This window comes from Moschus berezovskii, chromosome 1 (assembly GCF_049115385.1).
Source record: "Moschus berezovskii isolate FMDL1 chromosome 1, NW_MosBer_1.0, whole genome shotgun sequence".
Taxonomy (NCBI): Eukaryota; Metazoa; Chordata; class Mammalia; order Artiodactyla; family Moschidae; genus Moschus; species Moschus berezovskii.
In genome coordinates, this window is record NC_142460.1 from 22,204,386 (window position 1) to 22,229,558 (window position 25,173).

Genomic DNA, 25,173 nt, shown 5'->3' on the forward strand with positions numbered 1-25,173 from the left:
TGTCTGTTATCAAAAGTGATAATTCCTTTTTGACACGTTGTTGTTTTTCAGTCACTAAATCATGACCCTGACTCTTTGTGACCCCATGGTCACACATGTCTGACTCTCTGTGACCCCTGCAGCATGCCAGGCTTCCCTGTCCTTCACTATCTCCTGGAGCTTGCTCAAACTCATTCCACTGAGTCGGTGATGCCATCCAACCATCTCATCCTCTGTCATTCCCTTCTCCTTCTGCCTTCAATCTTGCCCAGCATCCGGATTCTTTCCAGTGAGTCTGCTCTTCACATCAGGGACAAAGTATTGGAGCTTCAGCTTCAGCATCAGTCCTTCCGATGAATATTCAGGACTGATTTCCTTTAGGATTGGCTGCATTGACTTTTGACATACAAAACTGAAATCCAAAAGATGGAGGAAAATACTAACTCCTTTCCCTTAGAGCCATCAAGACATAGGCCTTGAAACTCTCCATGGACAATAGCTGTACCTTTGGAAGTAGGAATAGATTAATTGGGAGCCCCCAGAGAATTTTAAAACAGAACCAAAGGGCATGATGTCTGCTGACACTTTCCTACAGGAGCTGAAGCTAGGGCCCTGTGGGGCTCCTTGGCATGAAGGCCTTTTTGTCCCCTATTTCTTGTAGGCAAAACTCCAGCCTCCATGACCTTCCCTGAGTTCCAAAGAGCGGATTCAAACAATTGCAATCAAGGAAGGAGCTGCCACGAAACCACATGAGGCAAGATTAAAAGGCCCAGAGAACTCATCAAGATGAGGAGACCCGCCACCTGAGACCGTGCACACACCCTCATCTTGTCAGCAACTCTACCCTTTAGAGATGGTTGGATAGCATCACCAACTCAATGGACCTGAGTTTGAGCAAACTCCGGGAGATGGTGAAGGGCAGGGAAGCCGGGCATGCTGCAGTCCGTAGGGTCACCAACAGTTGAACACGACTGAGCAACAACTACCCTTTTGAAACTTTGCAGAAGGAAGAAGATTGCAAGACTGTTAGTTACTGCCTTGATCCTTATCATATACACTTGCCTGGCTATATAACCTCTCCCTTATTCACCAGGGAGGGGAGCACAGTTCTTAAAGCCCTAGCCTACTCTGTGTCCCCTTTGCCTGGCAAAGAAATAAAACCACTCTTTCTTTCTCCTCTATAACTCTGTCTCTGCATTTCTGTTTGACCTCAGTGCCCAGAGAACCAAGATTTTGGCAGCTCTAAGGGCAGGGAGACCCGGGTTCGATCCCTGGGTCGGGAAGATCCCCTGGAGAAGGAAACGGTAACCCACTCCAGTATTCTTGCCTGGAGAATCCCATGGACGGAAAAGCCTGGTAGGCTACGGTCCACGGGGTCACATAGAGTCGGACACGACTGAGCGACGGAACAGAACGGAAGGGCAGCAGGAGCAGAAAGCCAGAGGGAAGGAGCTTCTGCCAGATGACAGAGGCCAGGGAACACTTTGTAAGGGGTTCCTGAGGCCATCCTGCATGGAGCCATCTGGGCAAAGGGGCTGCTAAGAAATCCCCAAGTAGGCCCTATTCAATAGATTTGATCCTTTTAAGAACAGAAAGTCTAGGGGGAACTCTAGGGTCTCTTTGTAAACTATTAACTACAGCTCAGTAGAATGCAGAGCAGGATGGGTATGAAACAAATCTGATTCTGTATTTATTAATAATTTATATCTAACTATGTGTTGACTGTTGTTTAATCGCTAAGACGTGTCCCACTCTTTGCGACCCCTATGGACTGCACCCTGCCAGGTTCCTCTGTCCATGGAATTTTCCAGATAATAATACTGGAGTGGGTTGCCATTTCCTCCTCCAGGGGATCGTCCCAGCCCAGGGATCAAACTCTCATCTCTCATGTCTCCTGCATTGCCAGGCAAATTCTTTTACCACTGTGCCACCAGGGAAGCCCAATAATTTATATAAATATATTTATTTAGCTTTACTTAATTTGTTGTGTGATCTCATGGTGGAATCAGCCTGGTCAAACTTTCACAGATCATAAGTATTTGACACCAAGCCAGGAACTCTCAGCAACCAGTAAGAGGTTGATTTCACCTTTGCCCCAGCATTGGAGGGATTTGTCTCACACGTCATTGTATTTGGCCTCCACACTCGCCACCCTCCTCTGAACCCATCTTCCTGTTGTGCGTGTGCGGCAAATGGAGAAGAATGAATGCATGGAGGAGGCACCAGTAGAGTCAGGCCCCCTCCCAGATCCACAGAGATGCATCTTCTCTCGTGTAACTGATCCCCACCAACAACGTTCCAGTGTGTTAATGAGCATCCTTACCCAGGAGCAGAGCTTTCTTATTAACGCTTGGCTATAATTCTGCGCATCTATATAGTCTTGAGTCCCAGCAGGAAACTGAAGGTACATTCACACGGAATTCTGAAATGAACTTTGTAACAAAGCATTGGTTTCAAAGTAGCTACGGGGTTAATGGATGCACAGGTGTGGAGGAACCCTGAGAGACCAGTAACAGCAGTAGAGCCAAGGAACAGAATAGACATCACGTTGCCAGCCAAGGTCGGTGGAGTCAAAGCTCTGGTTTTTCCAGTAGTCACCTACAGATGTGAGAGTAGGACCGTCAAGAAGGCTGAGCACAGAAGAATTGATGCTTTCAAATTGTGGTGCTGGAGAAGACTCTTGAGAGTCTCTTGGACTGCAAGGAGATCAAACCAGTCAATACTAAGGAAATCAACCCTGAAAATTCATTGGAAGGACTGTTGCTGAAGCTGACGCTCCAGTACTTTGGCCTGCTGATGCAAAGAACTAGCTCATTGGAAAAGAAAGGGAGAAGGGGGCGGCAGAGGAATGAGTTGGTTAGATAGCATCACGTACTCGATGGACATGAATCTGAGCAAACTCTGGGAGACAGTGAAGACAGAGGAGCCTGGCATGCTACCGTCCATGAGGTCACAAAGAGCTGGACAGGACTTAGCCAGCCACCGCGCAACAACAACAAAAGGAAAGAAACAGTGTTACTGAGCCTTGTTGAGAGCTGGAGCCAGAGAGGAGGAGACACACTTGCCGCAGGAAGTGTGACGAGGAAAGCGGGTGGGCCAGGGAGCACAGGGAAGAAACGCCTCTCTCCTCCAGGGCTGATCTCTGAACACCTCCCATTGGCCAAGCCCACAGGAAGCCAGAAGAGAGGGAAGCTCAGATAAAGCAGCCACAGGGGTCAGCCCCAGGGCACAGAATGGGGCTAAGAAAGGCAGAGAATGGGGATGGGTCTACAGGGGCAAATGGAGAATAACCCACACAGCCTTGAATGTGTTTCACAGGGTTAAAGTCCTTAACAACTAGAGTCTTAGTGATAACAAGCAAGACCCTTTTGGACTCCTGGGCACAAAAGCCTTTCTTTCTGTCCCCCATTTCTTTCTTTTTTTAAAAAAATTATCTCTTTTTGGCTGCATTGGGTCTTTGTTGCTTCATTCTGAGAGCTTTTCTCTGGCTGTGCTTGCGGGGTTCTTGTTGCGGTAGCTTCTCTGGCCCGCGGCGGGGCATGGGCTCCGGGGCGCTCGGGCATCTCTCTGGCCCACGGCGGGGCGTGGGCTCTAGTGCTCTCGGGCATCAGTATTTGTGGTGCACAGGCTCAGTTGTCCCACAGCATCTGGGATCTTCTGCGACCAGGGATCGAACCTGTGTCCCCTGCATCGGCAGGCAGATTTTTAACCACTGAACCACCAGCGAAGCCACCCTCCCCGGCCTCCCCCCTCACCACGCGCCTATTTCTTGATTACAGAAAATAGGCTTCATTCAGCCTCCATGACTGTCCCGAGTTCCAATGGGCAGGTTCAAGCCATTGTTAATTAGGAAAGGGAGAGAATGTGAGACAGGGAGAAACAGTTAAGAGAAACAATAGTGCAGACTTGGGACAGGATCCTGGCTCCCCATCAAGGGATACACACAATTGCTCCGAGCTGTTTTGCAGATACTGAAACCGCCGCCAGGTGGGAGAAGTTCAGGGTATGCTGCCCCCAAGGATGTAGCCCCCAGAACTGTTGGAACCAGAAGATGGATGGTGCTGACTCCTACTTACCTCACTACCAACCACTCAGAAGAATGCCCATGGGATTTCCCGGGTGGTGCAGTGGCTGAGACTCTGTGCTCCCAATGGAGGGGGCCTGGGTTCAATCCCCGGTCAGGGAACTAGATCCCACATGCTATAACTAAGACTCAGTGCAACCAAATAAAATAAATGAATTCTTTTTTAAAAGAACAATGTCCATGAGCAGATCGTTCCCTCTTTAACGTATTGCTGTAAAACTTCTCACTGCCCACTCCAGGATGAGACACACAGTTTTGAGGGCATTAGCCCACTTTTTCGTGCAATGAAATAAATTTATTCTACTTCACTCAAAACTCTGTCTCTGGGATCTAATTTGGTGTTGGGGTGCAGAACCCAGGTTTGGGTTCATTAGGAAGCATCTTCCCTTCCCCCAACAAATCGGGTTAAAGTGGGTTGTCACCTGCACTTGTTCACCTAGAAACACTGGAATCTCCTAAGATGGTGTGAGTCTCCCAGTGGCAGTGTCCTTGAAGAGACAGGTTTTGAGAGGCATACCTTGGGGCCCAGCGTCACTAAAAAGAACTATGGTCATGCTTCATTCCGCCTGCACATCGAAGTCACACATGCAGGCTTCTTCAGGGGTGGCTCTTGAGAGAAGAGGAGAAAGAAAAGCAAAATGGGGGAAAAAAGACATTAAGTAAATAAGAGGTTCACCACCCCTTGAAGTGTGGGCAGCCTGGACTGTGCAAAACCCTGCCCACAGGGAACAGCGAGTGCTACTGGGAATGTGGAGAAACTGGAACCCCTGTGCATTTCTGGTGGAGGTGTAAAATGGAGCAGTCGTTGTGCAAGACAGTGTAACACGGCTTTACCGTGGGAACCAGCAAGTCTCCTGCGGGTGTGTGCCCACAAGAACTGAAAGCAGATCCCTGTTACCCCGGTGTTCATGGCAACGCTATTCACCATGGCCGACGGTATTAATAGAAATACCCCGTATGTCCATGATTAGTCAGCTTCTCTAAAAATGAATGAAGTCTGGATACTGGTAAAGCTCTGGGCCAGGAATGCAAGCAGGCACTCGCCCCACAGAAACTTCCCCACTGGGACCAGAACCAGAATTTATTATTCACAGAGGCTTCACGGCACACCAAGGCCCATGCAGCAAGCTCGTGGGTTGAGAGAGTACAAGAGACCCTGAGTGCAGACGTGGGGTGCTGCCTTTATCGGGGTGTCTAGAGCTTTGCAGGTTCACTCATTGTTGGTTAATTTGAGCAGGAATCAGAAGCCGGTAGCACAGAGGCAGGTCACTGAAGCAATTAATTACCCAGGTTGTCCAGGGTTTTCTCAAAGAGGACCTGCATGGGTCTAGTTCCTTATCTGGTTCTTTAGCTAATAGCTGTGTCACACAGCAGGCAATACGCTTGTTCAAAAAGATGTCTTCTAAAATGGATATCTCAACACTCAAAAGCTTAATGTCCTCTCTTTATTTAAAAAAAAAAGGGGGGGTGGGGGACTTCCCCGGTGGTCCAGTGACTAAGACTCCAAGCTCCCAATGCAGGGGACCCAGGTTTGATCCTTGGTCAGGGAGCTAGATCCCCAACTAAGACCTGGCACAGACAAATAAGAATTATAAATGAATAAATGAGTTTAAATCTCTCTTTATTTAAAAAAACAAAAGCTTAATATCAGGTATTTACACTGCATGCCACGACATGGATGAGCCTTAAAGGCAGTGCGCTCAATGCAATGAGCCAGTCACAAAAGGACAGATACTGTATGATTTCGCTTATCCAAGGTGCCTAGAATGGGCAAATTCACAGACACAGAAAATAAAACAGAGGTCACCCGGGCGCTGAGGGGACGGGAGATTGGGGAGTTACTGTTTAACGGGTATAGAGTTTCAGTTTTCAATGATCAAAAGTTCTAGTGCTAGATGGTGGTGATTGATGATGGTACAAGATGAATGTATTTAATGCCATTAAGTTGTACATTTAAAAATTGTTAAAATGGCACACTTTATAAAATGGACATTTTATCACACACATTAAAAAAAAATTAAAATGAAACCTGCCCAGCGGCTTCCAAGATGGATGTGCAGCCAAGTCCTGTCTTCAGGGCAGAAGCCACCCCAGAGTGGGCCTGCCTTACTCCAGCACCCCCAATCCCCCATGCCCAGCATTTCCAGTCTTTTACCTGGGACCTCTGGGTGCAGTTACTGAACTTGGCTGCCTTCTGTGGTCCCCAACCTGGGCTGAGTACACCGGGAAATCATTAGATCACCTTCTAAAATGGATACTTCAACACCTCAACACTCAAAAGCTTTATGTCCTGTCTTTATTTTTAAAAAAGGGACTTTCCTGGTGGCCCAGTGGCTAAGACTCCAAACTCCCAATGCAGGGGCCCTGGGTTCAGTCCCTGGGCAGGAAACTAGATCCCACATGCCCCAACTAAGACCTGGCACAGACAAATAAAAATAATAAATTATTTTAAATCTTTATTTAAAAAAATCTCTTTATATAAAAAAAGTTCCCACTCTCCCGAAGCCTTTTGCTTGCTCACATTCCTGACCCCAGGCTCTTTCTGCTTCCCAAGCCCTGTCTTCCCAGCCTCCCACCTCGGCGCAATTCCCCACCCTGCCAACCCCGTTGCCCAACTGACTTTTTATCCCCCAGGCTAGAGCAGGGTTGCAGAAGCCTTAGCTGAGATTTTGGCAATACCTCTGCCGTGCCAGTTGGTAAAGAATCTTCCTGCAATACGGGAGACCTGGGTTCAATCCCTGGGTTGGGAAGATCCCCTGGAGAAGGAAATGGCAACCCACCCACTCCAGGATGCTTGCCTGGAGAATCCCATGGACAGAGGAGCCTGGTGGGCTGCAGTCCTTGGGGTCGCAAAGAACCGGAGAGACTGACCCACTAACACTCTCACTTTAACTGTTTCCCACTGGGTGCCCCGCCCGAGTGGGACTGTGCCTTCCTGCTCACCCGACCCCCTCTGCCCAGAACCCAGTGGCCAGCAGCCTGGGCCACGCTGCTCTTCCAGGACTCCCACCGTCATCAAGGTGAGCAGCTCAGCAGGGGAGGATCAGAGTGCCAGTTTCAGAGCCAGGGGGCCTGGGCTCCACTGCTTCACAGCTGTGCAGCTTTGGGCAACAGTTTAACCTCTCTGTGCCTCCATATGCTCATCTGTGACAAGTGCTAACACGTGTGCCCACTAGAGGCTCACTGTCGGGAAGCTGAGGGCCACTGTGGCATTTGATCGTTTCTGCCCATCCTTCCTACCCCCTGCAGTCTCTCATCTGCATGGACTCCCCCCGCGCCCGCCAACCCCATCTCCTGTCAGAGTTCCTTACCAGCTAAGTACAAACTGTGGGAAAGCACTGACCCCATCGCCCACCTCGCCTCCTCTCTCCCCTCAATCATCCAGAGCTTTCCCTGTCCTTGGAATGACAGCGCGAGTTCCTCTCTTTTTTCTAGAAACTTCCCAGGCTCTCTAGCAGGGCTGAGCTCTTCCTCTCTGAGGCCCCTCTCCCTTCATGGCCCAGGGGTATTCCACAAGAGAACTTTGCCTCCCTTTATTTTTGCCTCCCTTTATTTTAAGCGAAAATGAACTGCCTGCATGGAAGCTCCTCCTCATTTACCTTTGCTTCTGTGACCTCGATCAGACGATACAGACAAGGGGCTGGAGCAGACGCTGTGGGTGCCCTGCCCAGAGTCCCCCGGCGAGGAAAGTCATCCCGTGGGCTGACCAGGATCACACCTACCTCTTCTCCAGAGAAAGGTCCTCCAGGCTCAGGAGCGCAGAGCAGGGGAGGCTGTGTCCCCTCAACCCCATCTGCCTGCAGCCAGTGATACCCCCCCCCCCGACACAGGGGACAAACAGCCAGCCCCCTTGCTGTCAGTGGAACCATCTCAGGGATGCCACTCATGGCAGAGCTTCCGGTGGGATCAGCCTGAAGTTAGTCTCTAGCTACACCCACACTTTCGCTTAGTCAACCATCTCCCTACCTCATCCTGCTTCCCTCGCCCGCTTTCCCTGAAAGCCATCCCCCAATAAATCCTAGAACAAGAATCCCTCTCAGGCTCTGCTTCTGAGGAGAAGCAGCAGACATTGGTTAACCTGTGCTCACTTTGTTCTAAGCATTGTTCTAAGCACTTTACCTACTCTACTGCTTTCAAAACCCGTCCATTAATAATGAACAAGGTCTATGACTTTGATTTCTCCGTAACCCCTGCAACTCAATGAATTCCTGCTGACTGACTGCAGCTATGAAATTAAAAGATGCTTGCTCCTTGGAAGGAAAGTTATGACCAACCTAGACAGCCTATTAAAAAGCAGAGACATTACTTTGCCAACAAAGGTCTGTCTACTCAAGGCTATGGTTTTTCCTGTAGTCATGTATGGATGTGAGAGTTGGACTATAAAGAAAGCTGAACTCCGAAGAATTGATGCTTTTGAACTGTGGTGCTGGAGAAGACTCTTGAGTGTCCCTTGGATTGCAAGGAGATCCAACCAGTCCATCCTAAAGGAGATCAGTCCTGGGTGTTCACTTGAAGGACTGATGGTGAAGCTGAAGCTCCAATACTTTGGCTTGCTGATACGAAGAACTGACTCATTGGAAAAGATCCTGATGCTGGGAAAGACTGAGGGCAGGAGGAGAAGGGGACGACAGAGGATGAGATGGCTGGATGGCATCACCAACTCAATGGACATGGGTTTGGGTAAACTCTGGGAGTTGGTGATGGACAGAGAGGCCTGGTGTGCTGCGGTCCATGGGGTTGAAAAGAATCGGACATGACTGAGCGACTGAACTGAACTGGACTGATAGCCTTCTATCATTATATCTCTATATATCTATATCATTATATCTATATCTAGCCTCATATTATATCTAGCCTTATATTATATCTGCTGCTGTTGCTTCTGCTAAGTCGCTTCAGTCGTGCCCAACTCTGCGACACCATAGATGGCAGCCCACCAGGCTCCCCCGTCCCTGGGACTCTCCAGGCAGGAACACTGGAGTGGGTTGCCATTTCCTTCTCCAATGCATGAAAGTGAAAAGTGAAAGTGAAGTCGCTCAGTCGTGTCCGACTCTCAGGGACCCCATGGACTGCAGCCCACCAGGGATTTTCCAGGCAAGAGTACTGGAGTGGGGTGCCAATCTAGCCTTATATTTTATCTTGCCTTATAGCCTGACTCCTCTGTTGTCTGTTCTCTTTTTTGGTAAAATTCTGGTCTTCTGCGACCCCTTCACTCTCCATGCCTGTGGATTGAGTGGGACTGACGTGTTCCCCAGATTCGGGGGTGGGCACATGATCCGGACCTAGCCAATCAGGGCATTCCATTTCTATGGCCTCAGTCATTGGCTCAGAGATGGGCACGTGATCCCAGCCAGACCAATAAAACTCAGTTTCTGTCATTTCACTGGACCTACTGGGACAGAGACGTCCTCTTCCCACCAGGATTGGTTAACTGGGAGGATGGGAGGCCAGGGCTACCTGCAGCCATATTGCCACCATGAGGAAAACCAGCTGCTAGGTGAAATCATCCAGGAGGACAGGAAAGCCGAAACAAGTGGACAGATATGGATCCCTGTTACTGTCTAAGCATATGGATCAGCCACCTCAGCCTTTTAGTTTTTAGGCCAACAAATTCTCTTTTCTGCTTAATCAGATTTTGGTCACTTCCACTGAAATTATCCTGACTAGTGCAAATTGGTTTCTTAACAGGATACCAGTGAACATCTATGGAACACTTATGTAACAGGGCCACCCGTATTTATGTTACATTGATTTCATCACCTCATAAATTTTCAAAATCGCTTTGCCAAAACCTCTTGATAATGGTGGCAAATGAATCTCTTTGCTCACATGGAAGAATTTTGAAAAACTAGTGTTCCACCATATGCTTTTTCTCTTGCTGTTATTTCCTTAAAAAAATTTTTTTTATTGGAGTATAGTTGCTTTACAGTGTTGTGTTAGTTTCTGCTGTACAGCAATGCCATATGCTTTTTAACGTTTTTAGCTTTAAAAAATCATTTTCAGGCTAAGTTTAAGTTTTTTCAGATGTAATTTCTCCCATATTGTTGTTGTTTAGTTGTTAAGTTGTGTCTGACTGTTTTGTGACTCCGTGGACTGTAGCCCACCAGGCTCCTCTGTCCATGGGATTTCCCCGGCAAGAATACTGGAGTGGGTTGCCATTTCCTTCTCCAGGGGATTTTCCAGACCCAGGGAGCAACCCCAAGTCTCCTGTATCAGCAGGCGGATTCTTTACCACTGGGAAGAATGACATTTTCAAATAAAACTTATACATTATATTTTCAGGTATGAAGTTTCACTTATGCAAGATGAATACATTCTGGCAATCTGCCTGCTCTGCAACACTGTAATTATAGTTAACCATTCTGTATTGTACACATAGATTTGTTAAGAGGGTAAATCTCACCTCAAGTGTTCTTACCACAAACAAAATCTCTCAGATCACTTTTATTTTATTTATTTATTTATTTATTTTGGCTGTACTGCATAGTTGTGGGATCTTCGTTCCCCCACTAAGGATTGAACCTGGGCCCTCAGCATTGAAATCACCCAAGTCCTAACCACCAGACCACTGGCAAATTCCTCGCTGATCACTTTTAAAAGCATCTGGGGATCCAGTGTCTAGGACTCTGCACTTTCATTGCTAAGGGCCTGAGTTCGTTCCCTGGTTGGAGGACTAAGATCCTGCAAGCTGCAAGGCATAGCCAAATAAATAAACAAATATAAAAGCTGGTGGAACCTTAATACCCCAGTAATTTAATAACCGTCACGAATCATTTACAAAATAGGTAACAAACTCTTTTATTAATGACAGTCAGAAATTTTGCTTCCTTTCCCCGTCTGTTCCACGTGCCCTATAGAGTTCTAGCTATATATTTGAAGATTTTGTTGAACACCCATCATTTCTCTCCAACAGAATGCATAAATTTAAATATCTTCCACTTCCTATGATCATAAGGCTATAAGGTTTAACTTTTAATTATATTACTTTACAATTACAATGATCAGTAGTATACAATTGATTAAAACAACAAAAATATTGACAAATATGATCTAAAACAAAAAGCAATTTTATTAGAAATACATAGCTTAATGAAACGAGTGACTTTTTTGGTAACAATGAATTCATCCCATTGGTGATAAAAATTCCTAACCGCTAGAGGACTTCCCTGGTGGTCCAGTGGTTAAGCTTCCATTGCAGATGACATGAGTTCAACCCCTCTTCAGGGAACTACGTTCCCACATGCCATGTGGTGCAGCCAAAAGTTTAAAAAAACATACTGCTAGAATGAATCAGGCTTTGGCATGAACTCTATCCCCACTTTTCATATAGAAAATTACTGTGGAAAACTACCCAACAATAAAAAAAAAATTTTGATTCATGCAACAACTGGGATGAATTTCAAGGGTATTATGACTCACTGGAAAAGAGTCTGATGCTGGGAAGGATTGGGGGCGGGAGGAGACGGGGACGACAGAGAATGAGATGGCTGGATGGCATCACCGACTCGGTGGACATGAGTTTGAGTGAACTCCGGGAGTTGGTGATGGACAGGGAGGCCTGGCAAGCTGTGATTCATAGGGTCTCTAAGAGTCGGACACTACTGAGTGACTGAACTGAACTGAACTGAATGATGACTGGAAAAGCCAGTCTCAAAACGTCACATACTGTATAATTCCATGTATATGACATTCTCAAAATGGCAATATTCAGAGATGGGATGCCAGGGGTTAGGGATGGTGGGAGAGGGGTGGTTGGGCAGATAAAGGAAAAGTGCATGGAAACCCTTTGTGGTGATGGCATAGTTCTGTACTGTGATTGTGGCGGTGGTGATGTGAATCCACACACGCAATAAAAGGGCATAAACTACCCCCACACACCGCACCAGCATCGGTTTCCTGGTTTTGATCTTGAACTGCAGCTACAGAAGTTTAACCATTGGGGGAAGCTGGGTGAAGGATATGTTGAACCTCTCTGTATTATCTTTGCAAATTTCTTTGAATCTATATTAATAATTTAAGAAAAAAAGATGTAGGGACTTCCGTGGTGGTCTAGTGGTTAAGTCTCTGCATTTCCACTGCAGGGGGTGCGGGTTGTCAATCCCTGGTCAGAGAACTAAGATCCCTAATGCCACATGGTTCAGGCAGATTAAAAAAGAAAAAGATGTACGTACTGAGAACCAGCTTCACATAAATCAGGAGACAGTTTGGAAGAAGTTTTGTTACAGCCCTGTCATTCGATTCTTTAAATTCCTTCAGCACAATTTGCCAGAAATCATTTCGTGATCGTCCATAAAAATCAATTTTAACGCTGTATTAATGGGCAGTTCACCTCTAATTTTGTGTAAAATAATGCACGGGGGACTTTCTTGGTGGTCCCATGGTTAAGACTCTGCACTTTCAATTTAAGAGACCTGGGTTTAGTTCCTGATCAGGGAACTAAGATCCCATATGCTGTATGGCATAGCCAGAAAATTTAAAAAAATAAAAATAAAAAGATTAAAAAAAATTGAAAACAAAACTCAAGCATATTTTTTAATTAAAATAAAAAGCACACATAATGCATAGGAAATGACCTGATTTGTCAGGACTTGTGACCCAGGCATCAGTCAGTTCTCTTGGGCCACAGAGATACTGGCATTCCCCTTTGTTTGGTGCCCCCGGGGACCCCCTGATTCCAGGGATGGGGCACTTTCCTGAGACTGAGAGTGGCTGACACAGGTGTTTCCTCTGTAAAGTAGGAGAGGAGTAATTGTAAATGGGGTGGGAGACTGAAAACCAGTTTGCTGCTTCAGCCACACTAGTGACAGTAAATGGAAGTTAAAGATCGGGAAACTTTCTCCCCTTTGGAAAGTTACCAAGACACACCATCAGCCCAGGGTAAAGTCAGACCCTATTCAAAGATCCTATTAATAGTCTTGTTTTTATATCGGAGGGAAAGAAGTCCTTGTGTGTGTGTGTGTGTGTTAGTTGCTCAGTCGTGTCCGACTCTTTGCGACCCCATGGACTGTAGCCCTCAAGGCTCCCCTCACCATGGAATTCTTCAGGCAAGAATACTGGAGTGGGTAGCCATTCCCTGTACCAGGGGATCATCCCGACCCAGAAGAAGTTATAACATGGGTAAGTGCAAAATCAGGCATTTGTTGGCCTCAGAAGTTGCCTTGTATGTTATAATGTTGAACACTGTTAATACTACCTGCTGAGCAAAAGACCTGGAAAAGACCACTTGTACAAAAACACAAAGAAAACAACCATCCATTTTCTACTTACCACCCCCACCCAGGGAAGCCTGCAGTCCATGGGGTCTCAAAGAATCAGACACGACTTAGCAGCCCCCACCCGAGAAACCCAATGTCAGCTGCCGCAGGAGTGTGGTGCTGTGACCAGCAGGTGGCAGCACCGCTTCACTGTTGTCTTGGTGACCTTGTTGGTGGCTGACTCATTGATTGGGGGAAAAATTCCATTTGTCTTCAGCTGTAGATTAAGGTGAGATGGAAGCAAAGTTTGCAGCTCTTTCCTTCTCTCCCACTTTGTCTTCTTCATGTTTTTTTTCCCTCAAAGGTGGGCAGCCTCAACATCTAGCTCTCACTAATTTGGTTTCCTTGAATAATGTCTTTGATGATAAAGAGGAATTTGGCTTTTAGTTTTGGCTATGAGGAGGTGAAGAATAAATAGATGACTGTAAAAACTCACTGATGGCTCACGTGTACCGAGCACTGAGTCTGTTGCCTGGACCACTTCATTCAGTCCTCGTGGTAAGATAAGGAGGAAAGCTCTGTTTTGACAACAGTGGTTCAGGCCTGGGGCACCTGGATCCCGTTTTATGGGTTTACTCTTAATAGCTAACCCAGTGTGTTTTGCAAAATGTTCATAAAATGTTTCTCATTGGGAGTTTATTGTTTATAAGCCTTTATTGGATAATGCCATCTGTTCTGGGTGACTATAATAAAATGAGATAAAAATCAAAAGATCCATAACTCTTACATATGATATTTTCATTTATAACTATTATATACACATATAATATTTATGGGCTTCCCTGGTGGCTCAAATGGTAAAGAATCCACCTGCAATGAGGGAGACCTGGGTTCTATCCCTGGGTGTCGAAAGATCTCCTGGAGATTGGCATGGCAACCCACTCCAGTATTCTTGACTGGAGAATCCCATGGACAGAGGAGCCTGGCGGGCTGCAGTCCTTGGGGTTGCAAAGAGTCGGACACGACTGAACGACAAGCACACATGCACATAATATTTATATTTATTATATAAATATATACATGTGTGTGTGTGGTATACATTGGCTGGGCGAGGCCAGTGGGTTCCAATCCTTAGCAGATGTGTGTGTACCTGGCTTCTTCCCAGATGAAATGCCATTACCAAATATCACTACATGGTAAAAGATTACCAAACCCAACAATTAGGTTCACCTGGCATTACCCAGCTAAACCCCTTCCCATGCAGATAAAGACATCATGATACAAAGAAGTGGTGATTGGGACTTACCTGGTGGTCCAGTGGTTAGGACTTCAAGCTTCCAATGCAACGGGCACAGATTGAAATCCTGGTCAGGGAACTAAGATCCCACATGCCGAATGGCACAGCCCAGGAAAAAAAAGGAGTGGTAATTTATTTAAGACACACAGTTGTTGTTCGGTTGCTAATTCTTTGCTAAGTCTTTTTCGACTCCATGGACTCTAGCCCACCAGGCTCCTCTGTCCATGGAAGTTTCCAGGCAAGACTACTGGAGTGGGTTGCATTTCCTTCTCCAGGGGGATCTTCCTGACTTAGGGATTGAACCCGTGTCTCCCATATTGGCAGACGGATTCTTTACTGCTGAGCCACCTGGGAAGCCCCAAGACACGTAGTAACAGCCTAATTCCCTGTCCCTTCCAGATGTACAGCTCTGACCTTGTGGATTTAAGAAAAACAAAGAAAACTCTGAATACAGCCTTCTCATTTATCTCTTGATAAATGTCATCTTTCTGATTTGTACTTTGTGACAATTTAGACTTCCTTTTAACTATTGAATCTGTCATCTAACTGATAATCTATCAAATGCTGTGCTGCTTAGAAATTTAATAACGTCTTCTATGTCCTCTTCTATGTGGCCAAGTTTAAGAACAGAGCTTACTGATCATTCACAAATTTCATTTACGATAATAAGTGAAAGTGAAGTCACTCAGTCGTGTCTGACTCTTTATGACCCCATGGACTGTAGTCTACCAGGCTCCTCCGTCCAAGGGATTTTCCAGGCAAGAGTAGTGGAGTGGGGTGCCTTTGCCTTCTCCAGAGGATCTTCCCGACCCAGGGATCAAACCCAGGTCTCCTACATTGTAGGCAGATGCTTTACTATCTGAACCACCAGGGAAATCCTATTTAAGATCATACTGACACATTAAATGCAGGACTGGCTACATAATGTGTGGGGTCCAGTGCAAAAGGAAAATGCAGGGCCTATTGTTAAAAAATTCAGAATTTCAAGATGGAGACAAAAGAACTGTAAACAAAGGGTGGGCCCTTCCAAGTGTGAGACCCTGCAAGCCTACACAGATCACACACCCATGAAACCAGCCCTGATTAAGCTTCTTTTCTAATGGCTTAAGCAACTGACAGTTTATTCTTTCCAAGTAATAAAAGATCCAGAGGCAAATAATGCAGGACTTCTGCCCTTCTCTCTTCTTTCCTACTCTTTTTAACATCCAGCTTTCTCCTCCTGACACAGAATAGCTGTAGAACCTCAAACCATTGCATCCACATTCCAGGTCGGAAGAATGAGGCATGACCAAAAACAAAGAGCAAAATGCTTCACCGTTTAAGTGTTTGTCTTTTTAATTCAGGAAGCTAAAACCCCTTCAGAGATTTCTGCCTACATCTCTTTGGCCAGAACTGTCACATGGTCCCTTAGCTGCAGGGAGGCTTGGAATAAGAGTGTCCCGTTCCAGCAAAAGAGACACAGTGTATAGAACAGTCTTTTGGACTCTGTGGGAGAGGGCGAGGGTGGGGTGATTTGGGAGAATGGCACTGAAACATGTATATTATCATATGTGGAAAAGATCGCCAGTCCAGGTTTGATGCATGAGACAGGATGCTCGGGGCTGGTGCACTGTGATGACCCAGAGGGATGGGATGGGGAGGGCGGTGGGAGGGGTGTTCAGGATGGGGAACACATGTACACCCATTGCAGATTCATGTCAGTGTATGGCAAAAACCACCACAATATTGTAAAGTAATTAACCTCCAATTAAAATAAATAAATTTATATTTAAAAAAAAGAGTGTCCCATTCTCCAGCCTCAAATTGAGAATGGAGTGCAAATGACTATGGGAAGTATTTCAATGATGTATTTTGCAGAACAAATTACCCCAAAATGTCATAGCTTAAAGCAAGAATTTTATTAAATCTTATGACATAGAAAGTCAAGCATCTGGGCACGGCTCAGCTGGGTGATATTAATGAGGGTCAGGCAATCTGTGCAAGAGTCCAAAACATCTTCCCCCATCTATCTGGCACTCTGGTGGGGGATGGTGAGCGGCCTTTCCAGCCTGGCACTCTCAAGTGGTCAGACTTCTTACTTGGCAGCTTCAGTTCAGTTCAGTTGCCAGTCGTGTCCAACTCTTTGTGACCCCATGAATCACAGCACACCAGGCCTCCCTGTCCATCACCAACTCCCGGAGTTCACTCAAACTCATATGCATCGAGTCGGTGATGCCATCCAGCCATCTCATCCTCTGTCGTCCCCTTCTCCTCCTGCCCCCAATCCCTCCCAGCATCAGAGTCTTTTCCAGTGAGTCAATTCTTCGCATGAGGTGGCCAAAGTATTGGAGTTTCAGCTTTAGCATCAGTCCTTCCAATGAACACCCAGGATTGATCTCCTTTAGAATGGACTGGTTGGATCTCCTTGCAGTCAAAAGCATCAATTCGGGCCCCCAAAAGGTGTTCCCAGAGACTGTTCCGGTCTCAGGGCAGAAGTTGCACAGCCTTGATGAGTGTGTTTTGCATTTCCAGAGGTCACTTGCACTGGGACTCTCTTTTTTGTAATCTTTCATTAGAGTGTAGGTGATTTACAATGTTGCATTCGTTGCTATGGGACAGCTAAGTGAGTCAGTTAGACATATACATATATCCACTCTGTTTTAGATTCTTTTCCCGTATAGTTCATAACAGAGTTGTTGTTGTTCAGTCGCTCAAGTCGTGTCCAGCTCTGCATCCCACTGAACAGAGGCAGGCCAGGCTTCCCTGTCCTTCACTATCTCCCTGAGCTTGCTCAAACTCATGTCCATCTAGTCAGTGATGCCATCCAACCATCTCATCCTTGTCACCCCCTTCTCCTCTTGCCCTCAATGTTTCCCAGCATCAGGGTCTTTTCCAATAAGTCAGCTCTTTGCATCAGCAAGCCAAAGTACTGCAGCTTCAGCTTCAGTATCAGTCCAGCCAATGAATATTCAGGGTTGATTTCCTTTAGGATTGACTGGTTTGATCTTGCAGTCCAAGGGACTGTCAACATTACAGAGTATTGGGTAGAATCCCCTCTGTTATATGGTAGGCCCTTATTGAAAAGAAAAGTGAAAGTGTTAGTTGCTCAGTTGTGTCTGACTTGTGCAATCCTGTGGACTGCAGCCTGCCAGGCTCCTCTGTGCATGAAATTCTCCAGGCAAGAATACTGGAGTGGGTTGCCATTTCCTTCTCCAGGGGATCTTCCTGACCCAGGAATCGAACCTGGGTCTCCTGCAGCGCAGGCGGATCCTTTACCGTCTGAGCCACTGTGGCTCTAGGCTCTTATTAGTTTTTATTTTATATACGGTAGTATGTATGTGTCAGTCCAGTTTCCCAATTTATGCCTCTCCTCTACTCCCCTTCCCTGGCTTTCCCTCTTGGTACCTGTAAGTTTTTTTTCTCTATCTTTGCACTGGACTCTTACTAATCAAACTTGTCAAATCCAAGGGTAGACATAAACCCAGCAGTGTAGTGAAGGCTTCTCAGATTGGCCAGCAACATTTTCAAAAATTTTGCAAATCGGTTGTCAAACCCTGACTCGAAATAAGTCACAGTGGAAGTATCTACACCACAGAAACTGGCAAACACTGCAGATCAGGACTTTTCCCTTTAGAAACCCAGTTGTTAGGCATTTAGTGTGGTAACTCTGCATGGACTTTCTCTCTCTACAGGAAAAGTATCAAAACATCTGCAGCCATGTTTTATACCATCCACAGCAAGCCAACTTCAGTATCCTCCTCCAGATAAGATTTCTCTGGTCCAGCCCATGTTTCTGTGCGGCCCACAGGGATATCATGAAAGATCTCGTCAACTGGTTTCTACAATCCATGACCCAAAAACAAAACTCAGATGTTTGGGGCTCAACTTGTTCCAGAAGAACGGTGCCAACCCCTAGCATCACCACTGTCTTTCCAAAGTCTGTTTACACAAAGTCTGACTTTGTCCTCAGTAACTTGTTCTAGAATTTTTTTACTAGCTTGTTTATTTTTGAGTTTACTTATTTTTGGCTGTGCTGCGTCTTTATTGCTGCACAGGCTTTTCTCTAGTTGTGACACGCGGGGGCTCCTCTCCAGCCGTGACGTGCGGGCCTCTCATTGTGGTGGCTTCTCTTGCTGCAGAGCGCGGGCTGCGGGGTGCAGGGACGTCAGCAGTTGCAGCACGTGGGCTCAGCAGCTGTGGCTCCCGGCTCTCGAGCACAGGCTCAGTCCTTATGGAGCATGGGCTCAGTTGCTCCTCGGCATGTGGGATCTTCCTAAACCAGGGATCGAACCCATGCCTCCTGCATTGGCGGGTGGATTCGCTACCACTGAGCCACGAGGGAAGCCCCTCGAGTTTTTTTTTTTCAAGAATTATTTTGGTGTGTGATTCCTGAAAGCCTCCTCTTTAATTTCTCCTTTCTTGAAAATTAAGACAAATTATTTTTTTTAACTTTTAAGTATATGGTATAATACACATACACAAAAAAGGACATAAACTATAAATAATAATTAATAACCATACAAATCAAACACTCACAGCACTGCCCACAGTCGGTACGCTAAGTGTTGGGAGACTCCCAGAGACGCCCACTATGTATGTTTCCCAAGAGGAACCCTCTTTTTCCCCTGTGAACCACTTTCCTGGCTTTGGCGGAATTTACGCCTCTGTGTTCTTCATGGTTCCAGCTATCTTCTGCGTATGCCTAAGTCACATCGCTGAGTAACTGAATGTTCGATGAATGGAAATAGACTCTGCATAACTGGGACAGGCTTTGCCCACATCTGACCTTTCAGGGCCTCGTCCTTTCTCCACAGTTTCTCAAAGATTAACGAGACTGATTTCACAACCATCGTGGTATAATCTTTCAGAAAATTTTAGGCCCAAACTGTCTAAATCATGGATGTGTTGTCATGAGATTTCATCAGTGCTCAACAGAACGTTAACTTCTCCGGAAATAAGAGATTGAAAATTTAAATATGGTTTCTGCTGAGCTGAGTCTTGGGTTTCTTGATCATCAAGCAAATCTACTTAGAGAAAGGAAAAATGATTGTCAAAAGTATTAGAGTATGTATAAAACATTATCTATAAATATGTATTAAGTATCACACATGACTACAGGCACTATACAACACTGTTTATATTTGCTTTCTATCCATATTGAGCCTTTTAGTTCCCACCCTGCATTTTTGTTTTGAGTTTTTGACTGCACCCCACAGCATGTGGGGCCTTAGTTCCCTGGCCAGGGATCGAACCTGCATCCCCTGCATTGGAAGGCAGAGTCTTCACCACTGGACCACTGGTTTTATGTGCTTCTCAGTGGGGCTGTGTTGACAAAACGCTCTCCTTAACCAAACTTTAGTTTGGTCAAGTTTCTCTGAGCCCTCCTTTCAACAAGGCATTTACCTTGGTCCCCTCCAGCCCCTCAGGTTTAGCAAGAATCCTACTAAGCCTGCTTGTAGGCTTGCTCCTTGGAAGAAAAGCTATGACCAACCTAGACAACATATTAAAAAGCAGAGACATTAATTTGCCAACAAAGGTCCATCTAGTCAAGGCCATGGTTTTTCCAGTGGTCATGTATGGATGTGAGAGTTGGACTGTGAAGAAAGTTGATCGCCGAAGAATTGATGCTTTTGAACTGTGGTGTTGGAGAAGACTCTTGAGAGTCCCTTGGACTGCAAGGAGATCCAACATTCAATCCTACAGGAGATCAGTCCAGAATATTCATTGGAAGTATGTTGAAGCTGAAACTCCAATACTTTGGCCACCTGATGTGAAGAACTGACTCATTTGAAAAGACCCTGATGCTGGGAAAGATTTAAGACGGGAAGAAAAGGGGGTGACAGAGGATGAGATGGTTGGATGGTGTCACCGAATCAATGGACATGAGCTTGAATAAACTCTGAGAGTTGGTGATGGACAGGGAAGCCTGGCATGCTACAGTCCATTGGGTTGCAAAGAGTCAGACATGACTGAGCAACTTTCACTCACCACTCTAAAAGGACCTCATCTTGAAGTGAAGTTGCTCAGTCATTTGCGACTTGGTGAGTCCATGGACTGTAACCCACCAGGCTCCTCCATCCGTGGAATTTTCCAGGCAAAAGGGCTGGAGTGGGTTTCCATTTCCTTCTCCTGGAGATCTTCCCGACCCAGGAATCGAACCTGGGTCTCCCACATTGCTGGCAGACGCTTTACCCTCTGAGCCACCAGGGTCTTAATTCACATCTTTTTCCTTTTCTTTTGACTACGGTCATGTGATTCGCAAGATCTTAGTTCCCTGCATGCGTGCTGTGTTGCTTTAGTTGTGTCTGACTCTTTGCAACCCCATGGACTGTAGCCTGCCAGTCTCCTCTGTCCATGGGATTCTCCAGGCAAGAATCCTGGAGTGGGTTGCTGCACCTTTGTTCCCAAGATCCAACCTGGGCCACTGCAGGGCAAGAATCCTGATCACTAGACCGCCAGGAAATTCCTTTAATTTATATCTCAATTTCCCAGACAGAGACTGCATTTCCACAGAAGGTCACATTCATGGACACCCATGTCCAAATCTGTGTTGGTTCACTAGAGCCACCACCACAAAAAGACCATAAACTATGAGGCTCAAAGACCAGAAATGTGTTGCCTTACGGTTCTGGAGGCTGGAAGTCCAAATCCAAGATGCCCGTAAGGTTGGTTCCTCCTGAGGGCTGTCAGGGAGCAGCCTCCATGGCTGTCCTTGGCTTGTATTGGTTTGGCCAAAAACTTTGGTTCAGGTTTTTCCATAACATCTTCCGGAAAAACCGGAACGAACTTTTCTGGCCAGCTCACTGGATGGCCGCCTCCTCCCTGAGTCTCTTCTCATGGTCTTCCCGCCACGCCTGTCAGGAGTCAACAACACCTTTTTAAAAACAGTAATAATAACTGTACTTGTTTATGTCGGGCTTTCCTCTGGTTGCGGCGGGTGGGTGCTACTCTTCTTTGCGGGTGCGGGCTTCTCCCCGCAGCGGCTTCTCTTGTGGAGCGCAGGCTCTGGGGCGCGTGGGCTTCCGCAGTTGCGGCTCCCGGCTCCAGGGCACAGGCTCAGTAGTTGTGGGGCACACGGGCTTAGCTGCTCCGAGGCGTGTGGGATCTTCCTGGATCAGGGACCGAACCCGTGCCTCCTGCATTGGCAGGTGGACTCTTTACCGCTGAGCCGCCAGGGAAACCCCAACATAGCCTTTTCAGTTCAGTCGCTCAGTCGTGTCCGACTCTTTGCGACCCCATGAATCACAGCACGCCAGGCCTCCCTGTCCATCACCAACTCCCGGAGTTCACGCAAACTCATGTCCATCGAGTCAGTGATGCCATCCAGCCATTCTCTGACGTCCCCGTCTCCTCCCGCCCCCAATTCACTCCCAGCATCAGAATCTTTTCCAGTGAGTCAACTCATCGCATAAGATAGCCAAAGTATTCTGATGCTAAAACATAGCCTTTTGCAGGGGATCAATTCGAGCCTTAATAGTCCTTTGGCATGGACTTTTGAGCTAAGGGCTTCCCTGTGGCTCAGCTGGTAAAGAATTCGCCTGCAATGCAGGAAACCTGGGTTCGATCTCTGGGTTGGGAAGATCCCCTAGAGAAGGGAAAGGCTACCCACTCCAGTATTCTGGCCTGGAGAATTCCATGGACTGTATAAGACTCGCAAAGAGTCTGACACGACTGAACGACTTGCACGTTTCATGGTCGTGCTAAGAGGATGTCCCAAATGCCTACAGCTGACCGTCTTGAGAGCTCTGTGAAGACAGGAGCGGGGATTTATCGTAACATTCTATACAATAATCATAAAAGAAGAAAGACCTGCTGTTTCTGTTCTACATAAGGAGCTATCTTCTTGTTGCTTGGTTACTTTTTTATGCTCCACAACACATGACACAGTTCACCATATGGATAGGGTCTCCAGTCGAGGTCCGCGGTGTTTAACACGTTTTATTTTCTGTGTACCCAGGCAGCAGGGCCTTTATAACAGAGGGTGTGGTGGCTGGTAACTGGGAGGTTAGACTTTTTCTTTTTTAAATATTTATTGATTTGCCTGTTCCAGGTCTTTGTTGCAGCAGATTCTTGGGAACAAGGCCTTAGTTGTGGCAAGTGGGATCAAGTTCCCTAACCAGGGATCAAACCCAGACTCCCTGCATTGGGAGCACGGAGTCTTAGCCACTGGACCACAGGGGAAGTCCCTAGATTTTCATATTGAACCGACTAGGTGCAAATCCTAGCTTTGTCTTGTTTTGACTCAGTGGCCCTCGATTAATCCCCCAAGCCTCTATTTGCTCATCCATAGAATGAAAACCATAAGGGTATTGACTCCACATGGTTGTTTTGAGGAAAAAATTACTTAGTGCAGATGCAATTCTCAGAACTGTGCCTGGCGACTGACAGGTGCTTACTCAGTGCTGACCCCTGGTGGACACATGTGAAAGCGTTCCCACTCCAGCAATGTGCTTGAAAGGATCAGTCGCTCAGTTGACTCTGCAATCCCATGGACTGTAGTCTGCCAGGCTCCTCTGTCCATGGCATTCTCCAGGCAAGAATACTGGAGTGAGGTGCCATTTCCTTCTCCAAGGTCTCTTCTCGACCCAGGGACTGAACCTGGGTCTCCCGCATTGCAGGGAGATTCTTTACTGTCTGAGCCACCAGCGAAGCCCTTTTCAGCATTTGTGTGGATCATGGAACATGGTAAAGAATCTGCCTGCCAATGCAGGAGGCATAAGAGACACAGGTTCGATCCCTGGGTTGGGAAGATCCCCTGGAGTAGAAAATGGCAACCCACTCCAGTATTCTTGCCTGGAGAATGCCATGGACAGAGGAGCCTGGCGGGCTACAGTCCATGGGATTGCAGAGTCGGACACGACTGAGCAACTTAGCACATGCAATGTGGGCCAGTCCCGGCTTTTCCTCTGCCAAGTCCAGCCCTCACTTACTTGGCTAGCCCTAAGGCACACTAGACAACTTTCCCACGATGGCTGTGAGCTTGAACGTCAGAGGAAGCTCCTTGCTGTATTCATCTGAAGACTGTGATCATCTCATGCTATAGTTCATTTCCGTCTTACGAACTTTGGCTTGTTCGATCTTGGAGTCCAGGTCTTTGTGACTGCAATTGTTTCACGATTCAGTGTGAAGAGAAAAAACATCAGAGGGAGGGAGGCCATTTGGCAGGAGACACACACAGGGAAAGTGAGTGGGTGGGGTCTTGTCTACCTGATAACCCCAAGGAGAGGGTGGAGAACCTTTGTTCTGCATCTGTGGCAAGTCAGAACACAGAGGAGTGATGCAGTTCCTTGACAAGTTTCCACTGGCTGTGGCAAGGCGACTGGGAGTTAACAGATACGCTATTTACATTCCTAATGGGCTGAGCGGATTCCTCACCTGACCACCACCACTCCCCCAACTCTGCAGGACTCTGATGAGCCTGGATACACAGGGAGCCTGCAGAATAAGTTTAGGGTCAACCACTGGTTGGATCTTAGCTTCCGAAAGGCAAAAGATGAAAGAGGCAGGCAAAAGCGCGCTGGCTCCAGACCCTGTGTTGGCACACTCATCACTTGCAGGTAGAGCACTGTGACTTGTGGAGGGGGGCTTGTGGAGGAGGATCTTTGCTACACAGGGTTGACTCTCAGATTTCCTGGAAGGGCAGCGGCCAGTGGAGAGGGGTCAAGACTGATGGGGCAAAATACAGCTTTGGTGTTTAGTCGCTAAGTTGTGTCCAACTCTTTTGTGACCTCATGGACTGTAGCCTGCCAGGCGCCTCTGTCCAGGGGATTTCCCCAGGCAAGAATACTGGAGTGGGTTGCCGTCTCTTTCTCCAGGGGACCTTCCCGACCCAGGGTTGGAATGTGCATCTCCCGCACTGGCAGGTGGATTCTTTGCCACTGAGCCACCAAAATACAGCTAGTTGGGTACAGGCCTCTCACTTCATTTAGTTTTGGCCGTGGGGTTCTAGTTGCCCGGCCTAGAATTGAACCTGGGCCCCTAGCAGTGAAAGCGCGGAGTCCCAACAACTGGACCACCAGGGAATTCCCACCATCCTCTCACTCGTTAAAATGATCAAGGCAAGAGTCCCTGTTTCTGACTTGCTGTGTCAGGCCCCGAATGAGGTGATTTCTGTATGTGATCTCTGGCCCTTACAGCTCACAAGGTGGACCCCACGGGCCCTTTTATCTATGATGGTGAAATAAAGCAACCCCAAGTGACAGAAAACCACGGTCACTTTATTATGCTCGCAGATTCCCTGGGTCAGGATTTGGAAAAAGCAGCCTGGGGACTGCTAGTCTTTGCTCTGTGATGTCTGGGGCCTTAGCTGACATGTTCCAACACCAGTTCTTTGATAACAACTGGTGTCCTCAAATACGATTCAGTTCTGACACTATCTACCTGGGGTGAGCACAGATGCCATAACTTAAAACCAAAGTCATTTGTAGAATTGTCCCCACTCATCAGACACCAGCCATAAAGCCACCTGCACTTCTGTTCAGCCAGCTACACATTTGGCACTTCCCACAACCTCCAGAAGTTTGATCATTTTTTGAAGCATTTTATGTTCCTTTATTTATTTACTTCTTGGCCAGCTGGTATGGTCTGCAAGGCCTTAGTTCCCCGACCAGAGAACTTTTTTTCTCCATGAATTCTTTAGA